Raw genomic sequence first — 15,134 nt, 5'->3', positions numbered from 1 at the left:
TCACAACCAGAGGCGAAACTGAATAATAATCGAGACTCACGGGGTGGCAGGGTTTAAAATTGAGCATGATATAACAGCGGTGGTCACTGAGCTAAAAATAATCGACGCATTGATTAATCGGGTTCGAAAAAAAAAAAATAATCGAACACGAATCGATTGAATCGGTAAGAATTAATCGATTAATCGATTATTTCGTAATAATTTCGCAAATTTCAGTATATAGTCTTAATAGCGGAAAATTTTTCTGACAATTTAGTTTCATTGAAAACATTCATTCGTCTTTCACTTATTGTATCAAATAGGTACTCAGTGAGTGAAGCAATGACAATAATTGATACTCTGATCAAACAAATTGATATCGTATCGCCTCGTCAATGGGATTAAAAAAGAAAAACCGATTCTCAGGAAAACTAATCGAGTTTGAAAAATCCTCGATTATACTCGATTAATCGGTTAAAAAATCGGCGTTATTTTTTTTCATTCCCACGATATAACCGACGGAAAACGTTGCAAAGAGTCCGGCTGCAGGTCGAAGAAGATGGAATTTGCATTCCGCCACCTCACGCCGGTGTTCGTGACCCTCTCTTTTCCCGTCATCCTCTTCCCCCCTCGTCTCGTCGCGACGACTACCGTCTTATTGTTTTGCGGGAGTGAATAAATTCGCTCCGGAGTTTTCTGCTCGGTTGGTGGAGGTTGACTCACACCGCAGGCGATGGACCACTCCGAGGAATCACGAGAAAGCCAAACGAGCCCCAATACTCGAGGATGGCGGACCGTTTCGTCGGACTCGTCTCGTCTCGTCTCGTCTCGTCTCGTTTCGTTTCGTCTCGTCGGCCGAAGCTGATATCTATGCAAATTTCCCCCCTCGGCTTCAGGCGCCTTCTGATAAGTAGCCGGATCGCCCTGATGCAGGCCTCGAGACTCGAATCCCGGGGGAAGAATAACGAGGATCAGGGGATCAGGGGGAGCAAGGATTTCGATGCAACTGCATCGTTCGCTGCAGAACTTGTCGCTTAATTCGTATCTCGCAATTCGGTGTCTCTCTTTGTGCGTTTAGCTATTTTCTTCCCCTCTTCCTCTTTTCAGACTGCATCGCCGTTTATTCTTCTTGCGATTATTTTACCAGCGTGAAAATTACGGCAATCGAATCGAATCGAATAATTTGAATAGTCGATTTAATTATTCCAGTCATTAAAATAACAGTCACTTCTAACTCATTCAAACTGTCCGGTTCAAGCATCGAATTTTTCATTTTTTCCCCGAAATTGAAAGTCGAAATTCTTCTTTTTGCAGATAATTAAATATGATTTCTAAGAACAATAATGAATGGTAAATTTCAAGTCGAAAGATCGATATATTCGAACGGTTGCCAAATACTTTCAGAAATAAGACAAACTCGGATTAAAATTGTGACAAACAAATCTCATATTTGCGAGTCCGACGAAATTATTGGAATACTTCGTCACAGATGGCAGGTGAAATAAGAATCGAAGATTCGAGGTTCCGACAGAGAGCCGAGTTGAATAATTCGAAGTATACAAACTAATTTCTTGTTCTAAACTCGGGCAGTAACAAAGCGAACTTTTGGCCAAAGGAATAGCGGAGGAACTTGTTGAAACGACGAAGAGTGTATATATATATAGGTGTAGATAAAAGGTTGAGGCTGAGAGAAGCTGTCTCTTTTACCAACAGAGGCTTTTCGTCAAACACCGCGTGTCCGCCTCTTTGCTCGAGCTATTACGCAAGTTTTGGGGCGAAAAACATTCTTAAAATTGCCAGACTGAAGAGGAACCATACACGGTTGATTATTTTCTGCAGACGCGAAAAAGCGTACAGTATCGTCATCCCCCTTCTTCCTTCCTCTTTCTGCTCCGCCGCGTTGTTAAAGTCAAACTTTCCTCTCATCTTTTTCTTCTCTTTTCCTCCATCTCGGAATGTACGACACGAGTTGTAACGCGAATTCCTCGATCCTCTGTATAAGGTTAGGTACATAAAGTCGTTGACATGCCTCCTCGCCGCTTAGACGTGTACGTATATATCTGTATATTATACGTACATTTATACTCGGGGTAAAAATTTTACTCGCAAAAAATAACTTCACCTTTGACAAGCCGGAATATTCGCGGAGAAATTTTTATTACCTTTTACGCGTAAAGTTAAACTTGTAATCCGTAATTTCTACAATCTGTGCTTATGTTCGAGTAATTCGATAAAACTTGTTAGGATCGATTGTCTTTTCCGTTTCGAATGATTATAGGGTTTATTTTTTTGTATTATCATCATTTCGGCTCAAAAGTTTGCAACGCATTTTACGAAAGGTTTGTAAAACTGTCACACAATTTTTTAAATTTAAACATCATTGTTGAGCCGATTTAAAGAACCCAGCGAAATTCACCGCGTAATATAAATATGAGCTTGGTGTTTACACGCGTATGAAATACGATGAACATTTTGACGCAACGACTTGAGTTAAAATATTGTGAGGAATTGATTCTGAAATATGAGCCTAAAGCGTTGAAATATACGAAATAGGCGGTTCTGGATACCGAATTACAAAAAAGGTGTAAAGCCCAGGTTTTACAGAAATTTTGTGTCAGGTGCGAAGCGTAGAAACGTGAACGATAATAAAACGAAAATATATTCAACTTGGTAAATACTCATTAATTCTGCGTATTCTGTATTTTGTATTTCGGCGCACACCTCGTACCTCGATATTTCTAAATTTTCACACTCCACCCAACATCCCGACTTTCCGCGCTTCGAAATTCTTCGCGAAACTCCCGTCATCGCGACCCATCGATACTCCTACCTTTCTGCGCTTTCTCCTCTCACTCGGTTTTAAAATAAAGATTGAACCGCGAAGGTTGACGAGGCGCACGTGGCACGTGTTTAAGGTGGGTAGATGAAGAAAGTGGCGAAAGGCGGTTCCAGGCGAGACCGGGCCGCGACTCTTATCGCTAAAAGCCGAGGTCGTTTCGTTTTTTCGGTTGGCCGGCCGTACGAGAGGCCCTCGGCTGAATTCCCGCTCGTATTTGGGGCAAGTGTCTCACCGTCTGGATGTAAATGAGACCTCAACAGCCCCCAGCGGTCCCTGCGCCCCCGCCTTTCACCCCCAGACACTTGACTTACTTACCGACTCTCTCCGGCCTCGTCGCTAGGCGAGGGTTTCAGGGTGTGGGTGGGCCACCCTTTACCGCTCGATTTCCGAGGATGTTGCCTGGCCGAAAGTCGATACTTTTTTTTATTTATAATCTCACAGCGAGGCGATCTCTTTAAAAGACGCAACACAAAAGTCGAAAATACTTGCACGATACTCGAATTATAAACGAAGGATTGTGAATCGATGCATTCTTTCGTATTTCTCTTTCACGGTCGTTAAAAATCGAGCATATTCGTTCGATTTTACTCTAAGATGGTTTATTTTATTTCATACTTGCAATTATTTTTCTTACAACTTTGCTGAAACGAATGTTCTTTTTTCTTTTCGAGTAGTCGATTCGGTTCTGATATTTGTTTATAATGAGAGATGTATCGGTGCGGTGATGTAAAATTAAACGTTAAAGGATGCCAATGTAATAACAAAAAAGAAACAAACAAAAAAAACAACAAGAAAGAAAGTAATAAGTATTTGATTGAATACAGTGAAATTATCGAGTCTACGTACCTACTAGATTTTCAAAAATTACGAAGCATCAATATTCAAACTTTTGTTTGTAACCCTCGTATTTCTTATTTTTGTATTCTTAAAGAGATCTTCACAGCTTACGAATAGAATAATTCTACAACTACACGTTGTACGATTATCTGGATGGGAAAATTGATAGATAAATGTTAATATTTGGCTATAAACAATCTCGCGAACAATCAACTCATAAATCAACTTTGAACACCTTCTGTATCGGTGGTGGATGATCGGTAAATACTCAACGATTGATCGGCTGAAAGATATTTACTCACAGTTTGATGCTTTTTTTATCGACAACCGTTTGCACACCTATACTTGAAACAGATACAAGCCCAGTATATCTTTCCTTTTACTATAAATACTAGCTATTCGATACTAATTGAAAAATTAAGGGCCCAAGGGTGACTAAAATTCTTAAGTTTCGCGTTCCGGTGGGATTTTTATCGCGATTTTTCCTGGCACCTGACAGTCGTGAAATCCTCTTCGCGGGTTTTGGCGCGCACGTGTTTACCCACTTTTGAAAGCGACTCCGCGGCCTAAGTGTGTTTGTGTTAAACAAACGGTGAGCCATCGGACGAAACTCGAAGGGACGAAGAAGACATGCCCGAGACTCCGTTTATCTTTCGGACGGATCACCGAGGCTGTAGAAACGCTTTTAGTGCCACTTCCCGCGAGAGAATTAAATATCAGCCAATTCACTCGCCACTCGTTCACCATTCCAATTAGAAATATCCTCTGACAGGGTTCGTTCGAAGTTTCCTATCACCTTGAAAACTTTCCAAAGACTGGTGTATTTGCCTGAATAGCACAAGTAAGCGGTGCTAAATACTCGAGCGCTTTTCGTTTGAGATCAAATTGACTCTCGGATAGTTGAACGATCAGTTGGATATGATTGTTTCCAACAAACGTGTGATGGAACCATTCGTATTCTACTGATCACGGGACTGAACCCAGTGATTTCAGTCTTGTGCGAACTTAAATGATGGTAAAGATCTCTTCAGTTCCTCCAAATTCCATTCCAGTCAGAGCAATGATCAGGTCAGAATGACTTTGCTGAAAACTTGCGATTCGTTGATCACTGTTGCAAGTAAATGACGACCTGCTGATGATAATCGTTGGTATTATAAGTCGATATCCGATGGTTCGAACCTTGATCCAAGCCACGTAGGTGCAAGGTGTTCGAGAAATTATACTCTTCTAACGTTAACTGATATCAGTTTTCATTTCCCAATAGTCGGTACAACATGAACCCGAACCCAGCATCCCAACTTTTTGAGTCATTGAAACAAGTGATTCGAGCCCAGTGATTAGAACTTGACGAAACCTCACAAAGAGCCAATACTAGGAGAAAATTTTAGGATTCAATATCCTTAGTGAAATATATTTGATATATAACAAGTTCAGTGGCTTCGTACTGCTAACTTTGACAGCTATCATCATCTCATTGGGTTCAACCCGTATCGTGGCTTTGCTCGTGCCTCGAGTTGGAAGCAGACCAGGAGTGCTTGCTATATATGCATAAAGGATAGGTGTAACGCCCGGAGCGAACAGACAGACAGACAGACAGACTGACGTGGCAATCAGAACGTACCAACACGCGTTCTCGGTCACTCGACGAAGTGAGCACATAGTGGATACAGTGTATGTTTTGATTGGCAAGTGAACGGCGACGGTTCAGCTCTAATAGCTGGAGTGCATGCAGATGGCAAAAGGTCTCGGAGATGGAAGCCGGTCGGGCCGCGGTAAAGGAGAAGACGAAGAGGACGAAGAAGAGGAAGAAGAAGTCAACGCCCACGCGGTTGGTTCGCATCCCTGATCACTCCGGTGGTGATGCATCTGTCTAGACCACTTAATGCCGCTGTTATTGCCCGTGTGGCTTGTTGTAACCTTTCTTAATACCCGCGGCTGTCCCCCTCCTCTCTACCATCCTCAGGACTCGAGTGCCAACTGCAGTTCCTTGGACGTGGAGGAGATCCACCGTGCACCGTAAAACGCGCCGCAGTACATCTCCGTCGGCGTCACCAACACCGGTCTTCTTCTTCTTCTTCTTCTTCTTCTTCTTCTTCTTCTTCTTCTTCTTCTTCTTCTTCTTCTTCCTCCTCCTCTCCGTGGCGTGGATCACGGCTTAGTTTACGATGGCGTTTGACCAGATCCACCAACCAACACCTTCAACCTTCGCTCACGTTCTTGCATGCACCGCTTACATTGACACTACGAACCTCGAGCTGCAGCAGGTTTATTCGGATCATTGCCCATACTCGGCTCCGCTGCAGCCGCGTCCCTCTTTCTCTATCTTTCACTTTTTCATCTCCTCCTTCTCCCTCCACGCCATCCACGACGTCTGAACAGAGCTTTCGCAATTATTTATACAAATTTTCCATCACCTACTTGCACCTGCTCACTGCAAAGCTTTGTGAAACAAATCTCATTCCAGGATTCGGAGATATACGTAAAGTAATGAATCCTTTTCCTTTTTCTTCTTCTTATTTTTTCTTCGGAAAATATTTTACCCGTATTTATTCCTCTACTCGGTGTATTAAACTATCTATTCGATGAAACTAAATTCTGATCGATAACTTCTTTTCAAACTTCGTCAAACACGGTACTTTTTTTTTCGTTTTTAACTGGTTTCGTGGCAACGATGAAGTTACAAACAATTTCTCAAGCAGCGAACAAAATTTTATAATCCAATCGACCGCAGGCTTGGACCTCGTTATACGTATAATGTAGATTTTCATACAAGTCGAAGAATCGACGGCTTAGGACTTGTTTTGGAAAAAAAACCCGCGATCTTGATTATCGAGGACGAAAAGAAGAAGATAAGAAACCAAAAATAAATGAATAAATAAATAAATAACAAGATAATAAAGAAAAAGAAAAGTACCAACCTTCAACGTTCAACGTCAATAAATTCGAGAAACGCATAATATATACGTATACAAGTGAGTATTACTCTGGATGTTATTCGAAATACGACGTACTTGCGTAAAAAATGAAGAGGATGTAAAGTAAAAAAAAAAAAATAAAAAAAAAATAAAACACATAAATAAACGAAGACACAAGGAGAAAAATATCGATGACTGTACCATAAAGCCGAGAGATGATTCAGAGTAAGTCCAAAAACGAATTTCACCACTGGGATTTACTGATCGTATAATACGACTTGAACTCCTGCATAACATGATTATTATACTATATGTATACAGGTATATACATATATAAAAATATGAAACTCGTCAACCTGAATTCTCGAAAGGAATTAATTTCGTGCAATAACGATGTGCGATTATTATTATTATTATTGTTGTTATTATTATACATCTGCGTTGCACGGCATGTATATAACACGCGTTACATGTCTGTAATATATCGATGCAACGCGCTCAAAGTGGTTTTGTGCATGTAATATGTATGCGGCAAAGAGAACGAAGCGGTCGGTCTAGACTTTACCCGATACAATATTCAATCGCGTTTCGTTCACGTTTCCTATTATACACTCGTCTACATACATACATGTAATATACATATTACACACAGACACACACACAAACACAGAGAGGTTGTATATCGAAGCTAGAGAATTTAATTAGCCAATTAATAAACAGTGAGGTGAGAAAATTGCAGACGGGTTTAGGGGGAGGGAAAATTGTATCGGAGGCTGTGCAAGCTGCAGCGGGGAGATCGACCAGACGTCGAGACGGCTAGACGCTCAAGGCGATGCGATGCGTTGCTGCCGCGTTCGAGCCCTGCAATAGCTGATTAACGGATTGCGCCTGTAGAGCCTCGAGCACCTTCTACATTTCTCGGTGCATTTTACGAACTGCATATTACACCCTGACGATGTATCGCATCACGCGAAAATATACTGAAACTTATCGCGGAGCGAATTCAATGTAGAATAATCGGTGCGGAAATATCGCCTCACTTGGGTAGGTGGAGCAATTGTCCCACGAACATGACTAACGATGAGTGGAAAAAGAAGAAGAAGAAGAAGAAGAAGAAGATGAAGATGAAAACCTTGCACCGAAGGATCTGCTAATTTCTTTCCCATTCGGCCAATAACCGATCTCACCATATTTGTATCTTCTTCGTTTATTTTTTTTATTTTTTTTTTTGTTGTTAGCGATTGAAATATTACCATTGAACTCTTGATTTGCGAAAAAAGATGCCACTGGCTGGTTCTTTGGACGCGATTGTTAATTGGTCGTAATTGGCAATGATTGGTCGGTTGAGAAGTTGGGAGACGCGTACGATGATCGGTCACGTGCCATTATGTGTATCTAAAATTTATGGATTTTAAACGAATTACACGGCACTTTGAGGCGGAACGATCGACCTGCGAACGGTTAACGGCTCGTAGACTGCGGTGAAAAATTGCATCTAAATTAACCCCACATGTCTCTAAACGCATGCGTCAAACGGTGACTCGTGTTATATTTGAACCCACGTTAGGTCAGCAGGCTAATTGTAAGTACGAATAACGCGTATAAACGAAGTGCCGTGACCCAATTTTCCCGTAAACGTCCGTGAAACAACGAAAAAATTCACGATTGATCGAAAATCAAGAAACCAACCAAGGAAACAAGACTAAGTGTGCCAAACTCCGGTTCAACGAGTCTTCACGTCGTTTGTCACATGTAACGAATAATGAAAATATACACTGAGAGAAATTTTTGGTTCCAATTACCGCTCGGTCCTTAACTATTTTCATTTTTTACCACAATCGAAAAGTATAGTTCCAGGTAGAAAATGAAAATTAGTTTTCTAGCTGTTGCCGGAAAGTCTAGTATCCGTTACTGTTCTTTCTCGTTAAGATCACTGTTGCTATAAATTGACGTTAAAGTCTTATTTAACCAAAAAAGTAGAGTAAACCGAAGAAACTAACTCTGCGTCGCAATGACCAAAAATGGATCGACGATAGCGCAAAATGGTTAGGCGTACCTCGTTTTTCGTAATTCCAACGATATTCAAACAGTTTTTTTAACTTTAACGATACCCGTTTTACTCAATTTTCCTAGTAACTGTAAGAAATGAAATTTTTCTCAGTGTAGCGTTCGATTAGACGCCGCAGTTATCACCCTTCCTATCATACCGGCGCGACGTTACTTTACCGCCGAAGATTTGACAATTGCAACCACAACAAACGGCAAACCGTAAGGATAGGCGGCCAGAGTTTGGTTCCAGTTTCTTCAAACGACCCAGACAGATCGTGCCAGTTTCTAAAGTTTGTCCTGACCCTCGTATCGCACAGACACAGACGTATACACGGTGCGAGATCCAACTACCGTCAACTTTGACTGTGGCGAAGAGAACCAAGCGCAAGAAAGTCAACGTCAAGTCTACACCACGAAAGCACAACATCCCTCAACATTTTATCGAACTCGATGTCGAAATAGGCGGGTAATTCATGACCAAGCTAATGTAAAGGGTGCTTCACATTTTTACGCGATGTGCTCAAACGTTCGGAACAATGTCAACTGGATACCTTTGGAATAGGATATTTCGATGGCCTCTGAAGTTTAATCGTAAATCTGTAATGAACGTGCGACGTTAATGAGACTCGACGCGCGCTGCGGACCGATTTAACAAAGCGACCAACAACATCGCCGTCGACCTTTCGAGCGGGATTAATTGACCGGGACGTGGGTATAAAATAGGGGTACAGTTAGCCGGTTACAACCTCGAACAAAGATTCGTGCCCGTTAACAATCGGCGATTTGTAGCGAAGGAAGATCCGGGCGGCTGGTGGATTTGGCCTGGAAGCTCGTCAGCGGTGCGAGTAAAGTTTGCCCGGCATTAATTAGCGCTTCGTCTATGCTCCGGAGTCTAGACTCCACAGGAGGTGGACTAGGAGGAGCCTGCATCGGGTTGCCTGGAGGTCAAACCTCGGCTAGTCATCGCTGCATCGCACTGCGGTAGTCCAGGACAGGACGAACAGGCGAGAGACTAGGCAGAGTCGAGTGACTGGAGGATGGTCTCCCATGGTGGTGCAGACAACACGTGGAGGGCAGAGTACGTCCGTCCATCCATGCATGCGATGGGCACGTATGTACACGGGTATGGAGTGTAGGCGCGTAGAGTTGCACCGCCGCATTATAATCCCGTGTGATGGATGTCCCTTGCTCGTCCGAAGCCCGGCGTTGAACCACCCGCATTTCAACCACCGTCGACCTCAAACCCCCGGGTGTTTGCGCAGACGAGAACCGTCTGGCCGTGATAGCCGGTGCCGGAGGAGGTTAGACCGTTTCGCGACGGTCGACGAACTTTGCACCCCCTCCCCCCGTCATTTTATTCCTAGGGAAAAACCCTCCGTCATCGCTCGTCAGTCCAGGTACGAGATTCGGTCTTTCAACTTTTCGCCCTTTTTTTTACACCGAGAATAAAAGAAAAGAATATGGAAATTTGTTACGGTCATCCGGACTGAGGAAAATTTCATTTTTTATAATTCGGTAAGACAGGTATCGTTGAAAAAACTGTTTTAATATTGTTGGAATTACGAAAAACGAGGTACGCCTAACCATTTTCCGCTACCGTCAACAACGAGGCTTCAACGTCAATTTATTGCTGCGCAAGCGTTAAATTTTCGCAACAGTTGCAAGAATATATAGCAACAGTGATAGTAGCGAGAAAGAATAGTAACGGATACTAGACTTTCTGGTTACAGATAGAAAACCAATTTTCATTTTCTATCTAGAACTATATTTTTCGATTGTGATAAAAAATGTAAATAGTCAAGGACTGAGCGGTAACCGGAAATAAAAATTTTTCACAGTGCAGGGAATGAAAAGTTGATTTTTTACTGGATCTTAACGTTTCGAGACCGTCTGGTAAATCATCACCGACCATTTTCGGATACTGATTAATTTAATGCACGACGATATATAGCGAACGATTAAACGTAATCGGACGATTTTGGTCAGGTTGAAATCGTGTTAGATGAATGACATTTTTTTAAATTGTTCTTACATTTTGATTTTAAACACCTGTGTAAAATTTGAATGCCGAAGTCTGAATCATACCGGAGTTACTTTACTCTTCATTCTTCATGATTTTAGATTGAGCCTGGCAGTTTTCCATGTCACGATCGATGTAAAATCATGAAAAATTGAAAATAAAATAACTACGGTATGGTTGAGACAATCGCTTTCAAATTTTACACAGGTGTTTAAAATCACGGTAAAAACAATTTGTATAATTTACATTGTTCTAGCGCGATTTCGACACGATCGGTTCGGTAGTTTTCGAGTCATTCGATTACAAATATCGAAGGAAAAACAAAATTCAGATATCTCGAGAGTGAATCAACAGATTTTTATGATTTTGGACTCAATCGAAGCAGCTTACTTTGAACTTATTAAATTTTTTTTTAAATTGCCAAAAGAAAAAAAGCATTTATTTGATAATGTTTTATGAGCTCGAAACGCATCCTAGCAGGAAGTTTTCAGACCAATCCCATCAATTGGTCAGTGAAATTGTTTTCGATATTAATTTTCTAAATTTGTACACGCGAGTATCGATCAGTAAATTTCTTTCCTACAGTTAAAATTAAGTTACAGGCATATGACAAATGAATTTCTGTCGGGGTTCGTCCAATATTCAACGTATTTAATCGAAACAAAATTAATTCGGTAGACGACGAAATCAATTATTTCAATTTATCGATTACCAAGCGAGTTCCATTTATTTCTAAATACTGTGTATTGCCGCTGATTTTTGATGATCTTCCACCGTTATAGTTACGATAATAAGCTGAGAAATCATTGTAAACCAATATTACCTGAAATCATGAAAGTCAATGGAAATCGTAGGATAAAATGAGATATCACTCAAAACGATGCATTGAATATAAATTAAAACCATTATAGTCTTCATTGCCGCAGGATTTTCAGCGATTCCCATGATTTCCAATGATTTCAAACGCTTCGGTCGATTCCACCCAATTTCAGAAAATACATGAAAGCAAGTAATTGCTTCTGATCAAGAATATAAATATAACACAGCTATTTCAAAACTAATTGATTTATAATTTCCTTGAATCAATTACAGACTCTCGGCGTCGACTGCAAAAATGATAAAAAAAAAAAAAAAAATGAAGAGAATGCAGTTACTCATCAGCAAGAATAATTTGACGTCTCTACACGGAAATTTGTTAATTCGAAGAAAGAAAATCATCATTCCCAGATCGTTTTTTAGCCAACGATGTTCGGACGGATCGTCGCACGTGAGTTATTTGAATGCGTAATTCCAAAGTGTGAGTATACAGTTAGTAACTGTATCAAGGTTTGAAAGGTTTGAAAGTATAGTAAAAATGATAATCACAGCATACGTATATAATGTATGGTATTATACGGACAGGGTAAATTAGCGCTGATGCGTTTTGCGGTATGTGGATACGCTGACGTTACATGAGTTATAACCCGCATCATAATCATCATCATCATCATCATCATCATCATCTCCTCTCTCTAAGCTCGCGACTCGCAAAATTAACGGAATAGAGGGTGTAGGTATCTACTAAATTATACCTGCAAATAGAAATGCAAGGTGTACATGTATATGCATGTAACGCGGTACAGATATCAAAGTAAAACACGTTGCTCTACACCCAACGATAAGTACAGTGAATAAATATCATACTTAAAGAGACGTGGAAATGTGAGAAAAAGAAAAGACCTACATTTCACATTAATAATGTCTTTCTTTTTTTCTTTTCGTTAGTTCACGTTTAAAAATCAACCTTCTTCTTCTTCTTCTTCTTCTTCTTCTTCGTTATCACCCTCTCTTCGATTATTATACGTTATAATACAAGATTCTCAACACTTCCGAGTACCGATGGGTCCCTTAGACGTCCGACGCCTGCACCTACATTATAACGTATCCGTACGCATCGTCAGCTTTTATAATAATTGAAACTCGTAGTCGAGTGCCCGATGCGTTGTATATATGAGAATAATTAACCGATCCCACGTGTTCCCCTATAAAATATCTCCGTATACGTCCATCGAATTGAGTTGTACAGGTTTGGCTGCACAGAGAGGATATAGATATAATACATGTAACGTACATACATACGATATATGTATATCATATATTACAGCGAGCGGCGACCCGCGAGAGCTAGTTGGCCTAGACGAGTAACATACATATATATACATACATATATATATATATATATATGTACATGTATGCATATGTACCTGCGGTTGGTAACGAGCTCATGTATGCAACAACCTACAACAGAGCCTCTCTGCTCGTCGTAGATACATGTGCATTGCGCATACGTAGATATGCATGCATAGACACATACGTGTAAGTTCGCATAGAGTCTACAGCTAGCAAAATCTACGAGAGTCTAGACCGATCGACCGGTTCCCCCCGATGCTGCTGATGCCATTTTCCCGCTGTTGCACTCTCTAAATTTTTCTCACACCTAACGCTATTTTGTACAAGTTAGAGATATACGTATAGGTAGTTGTAACCTCTCTTTTCACCGAGTCACGTTGGGTCATCTTTTTTATTTCATTTTTTCGCTCCCCCCTCTCTATTCATATATATTACACGACAAAATGAAAATGAATAAAATACCGAGCGTAGGAGACATGGACGGTGTTGCGTGCATAATAACAACAACAACAACGGTAATGCACTATAACAAGATAAGATAGTTGGTACATATATTATCTGCGACGTGCGGAGAGAAGAAGCGTCGAGCGGTTCAGGTACGTGTACAATAGATATGCAGCCGTATTGGTACGTACCGGAGAAAAAGCGAGATTTCTTCTTTTTTTTTTTTTTTTTTGAATTTTATTTTGCCAGCCAAGTATACCGAGGCAATTACTCTTCGTCATACCTGACATGTTTTGTCATGCAGGTGTATATATACATATGCGTCTGCACTAGATGTTGGTATAGGTACCCGCTACGATAATTTCTGGACGGCTAAAGTGCAGCTTTGAAAATGTTACTCGGGTGTCGTACGTAAATTTAAATGTGTGTGTGTGTATGAATATATATTAAATATGGATGTTATACCGTTCAGAATAATAATATAAGGTCTACGATCCACGTGTAAAAATATTTTGGGTGGAATTATATAAGGTGATCATTGAAACTTGTTTCGCGTAATTGTTGTAAATATATATATATGTATATATAGAAAGATTTACATTACAATTCGCGTGTAAATTTGCGTTGAGATAATACAATGAATTATGATATAAACTATTGTTCGCAAAAGACGAGGAAGGCAAAAAGCAAGAGATTCTATAGTGCAGGTAATAATTAGCGTGCAATTAGACATACAACTGAAATGTATATGTTATACTTTTTTTTTTTTTACCGATTGATACAAAGCCGATGAATTATTCATCAATAATTGACTGGAGCTAACCGAAAGACATGGAGATTATATCGAAATCGATCGATCGGATAATTATACATTATGCTAATGACGATTGTCGCGGTTTTCAATTCAACGCTTCGGGCATATATCAACGGATTTTACTAATAAACTAATAAATCGCTGACGGCGATTTTCATAAATCAAGTTATAGAACATTGATATCTATCACTCTGCGTGATAATCGATTAAAATTTTTCACACCTGGGTATAAATAATAGTTTACAAAATTCGATATCTTTCAAACGTTTGCCAAAAATAGTTGTGGGGATATCCCAGTTTTTCTGAATTATGGACAAGTTGTCGGTTCTAATTGCTCAGATCGACGTCGATGTATCCTCGTTTTACTTAAATCAAGGTATAAATAATTCAGAGAACTATCGCAGTTGGGGTGAAATGTGTCACGGAATCTCTGATCAAGTCCCGCGACAGCTTTCTCGCTTTACTTAATTTCGACTAGATTTTACCGGGCTGCCAGGGAATCCGCTTCGGATTTATTTGCGAGATTGTTTTGTCCTGGAGTCTCGGTAGTTCTACCGGCAATTCCCACCTGTTGCCTTTCCCTCCCGGCTATGCAGGCCCAAGGAGGTCGGTTCTTACGACGTCTGGATTACAGACTCGAAATATTATATGTTAGATTGTTTCAAATTAGGGTGATACCTATACTTTTTTTTTTTATACTAAAACAAGGCCCGAGCATTTATTGTTTTCCATTCAAATAACGTGCCAAATAACATATATTTATACTTGTTCGAATTGCTTTGCAAAATTTTCAGAAATAATCTCAAGTTACAGTCTTAATTACAATTGTACATTATATATATATATATAATCGTAGAGTTAATTAAATCATCTTAAAAAATATTCAGTTTTTTTTTTTTACATCGAAACAGCCAGAAGTCAGATATTAGAAAAATCGGCACTTCTCGTGCCTTCTTTAAAAAAAAAAAAAAAATGGCGAACAGAAGCCAACCTTCCAAGGTCTACGAAAGCAAATACGTTATTATTCGCATAGAAATGAATCCGGTCGCCAACTGTCGAACCGTATTC

At 40.2% G+C, this 15,134-nt stretch overlaps 1 protein-coding gene across 5 annotated transcripts in view; it reads right to left on the bottom strand.

Annotated features, from left to right (window-relative positions):
• Positions 1 to 15,134, bottom strand: part of LOC124210717 (angiogenic factor with G patch and FHA domains 1) — a 53,652-nt gene that overhangs the window by 20,949 nt on the left and 17,569 nt on the right. The window lies entirely within an intron of this gene.

The sequence above is a fragment of the Neodiprion pinetum genome, chromosome 1 (assembly GCF_021155775.2).
Source record: "Neodiprion pinetum isolate iyNeoPine1 chromosome 1, iyNeoPine1.2, whole genome shotgun sequence".
Taxonomy (NCBI): domain Eukaryota; kingdom Metazoa; phylum Arthropoda; class Insecta; order Hymenoptera; family Diprionidae; genus Neodiprion; species Neodiprion pinetum.
Note: the sequence above shows the minus strand (reverse complement) of the source record. Positions and strands in the feature narration are given on the sequence as shown.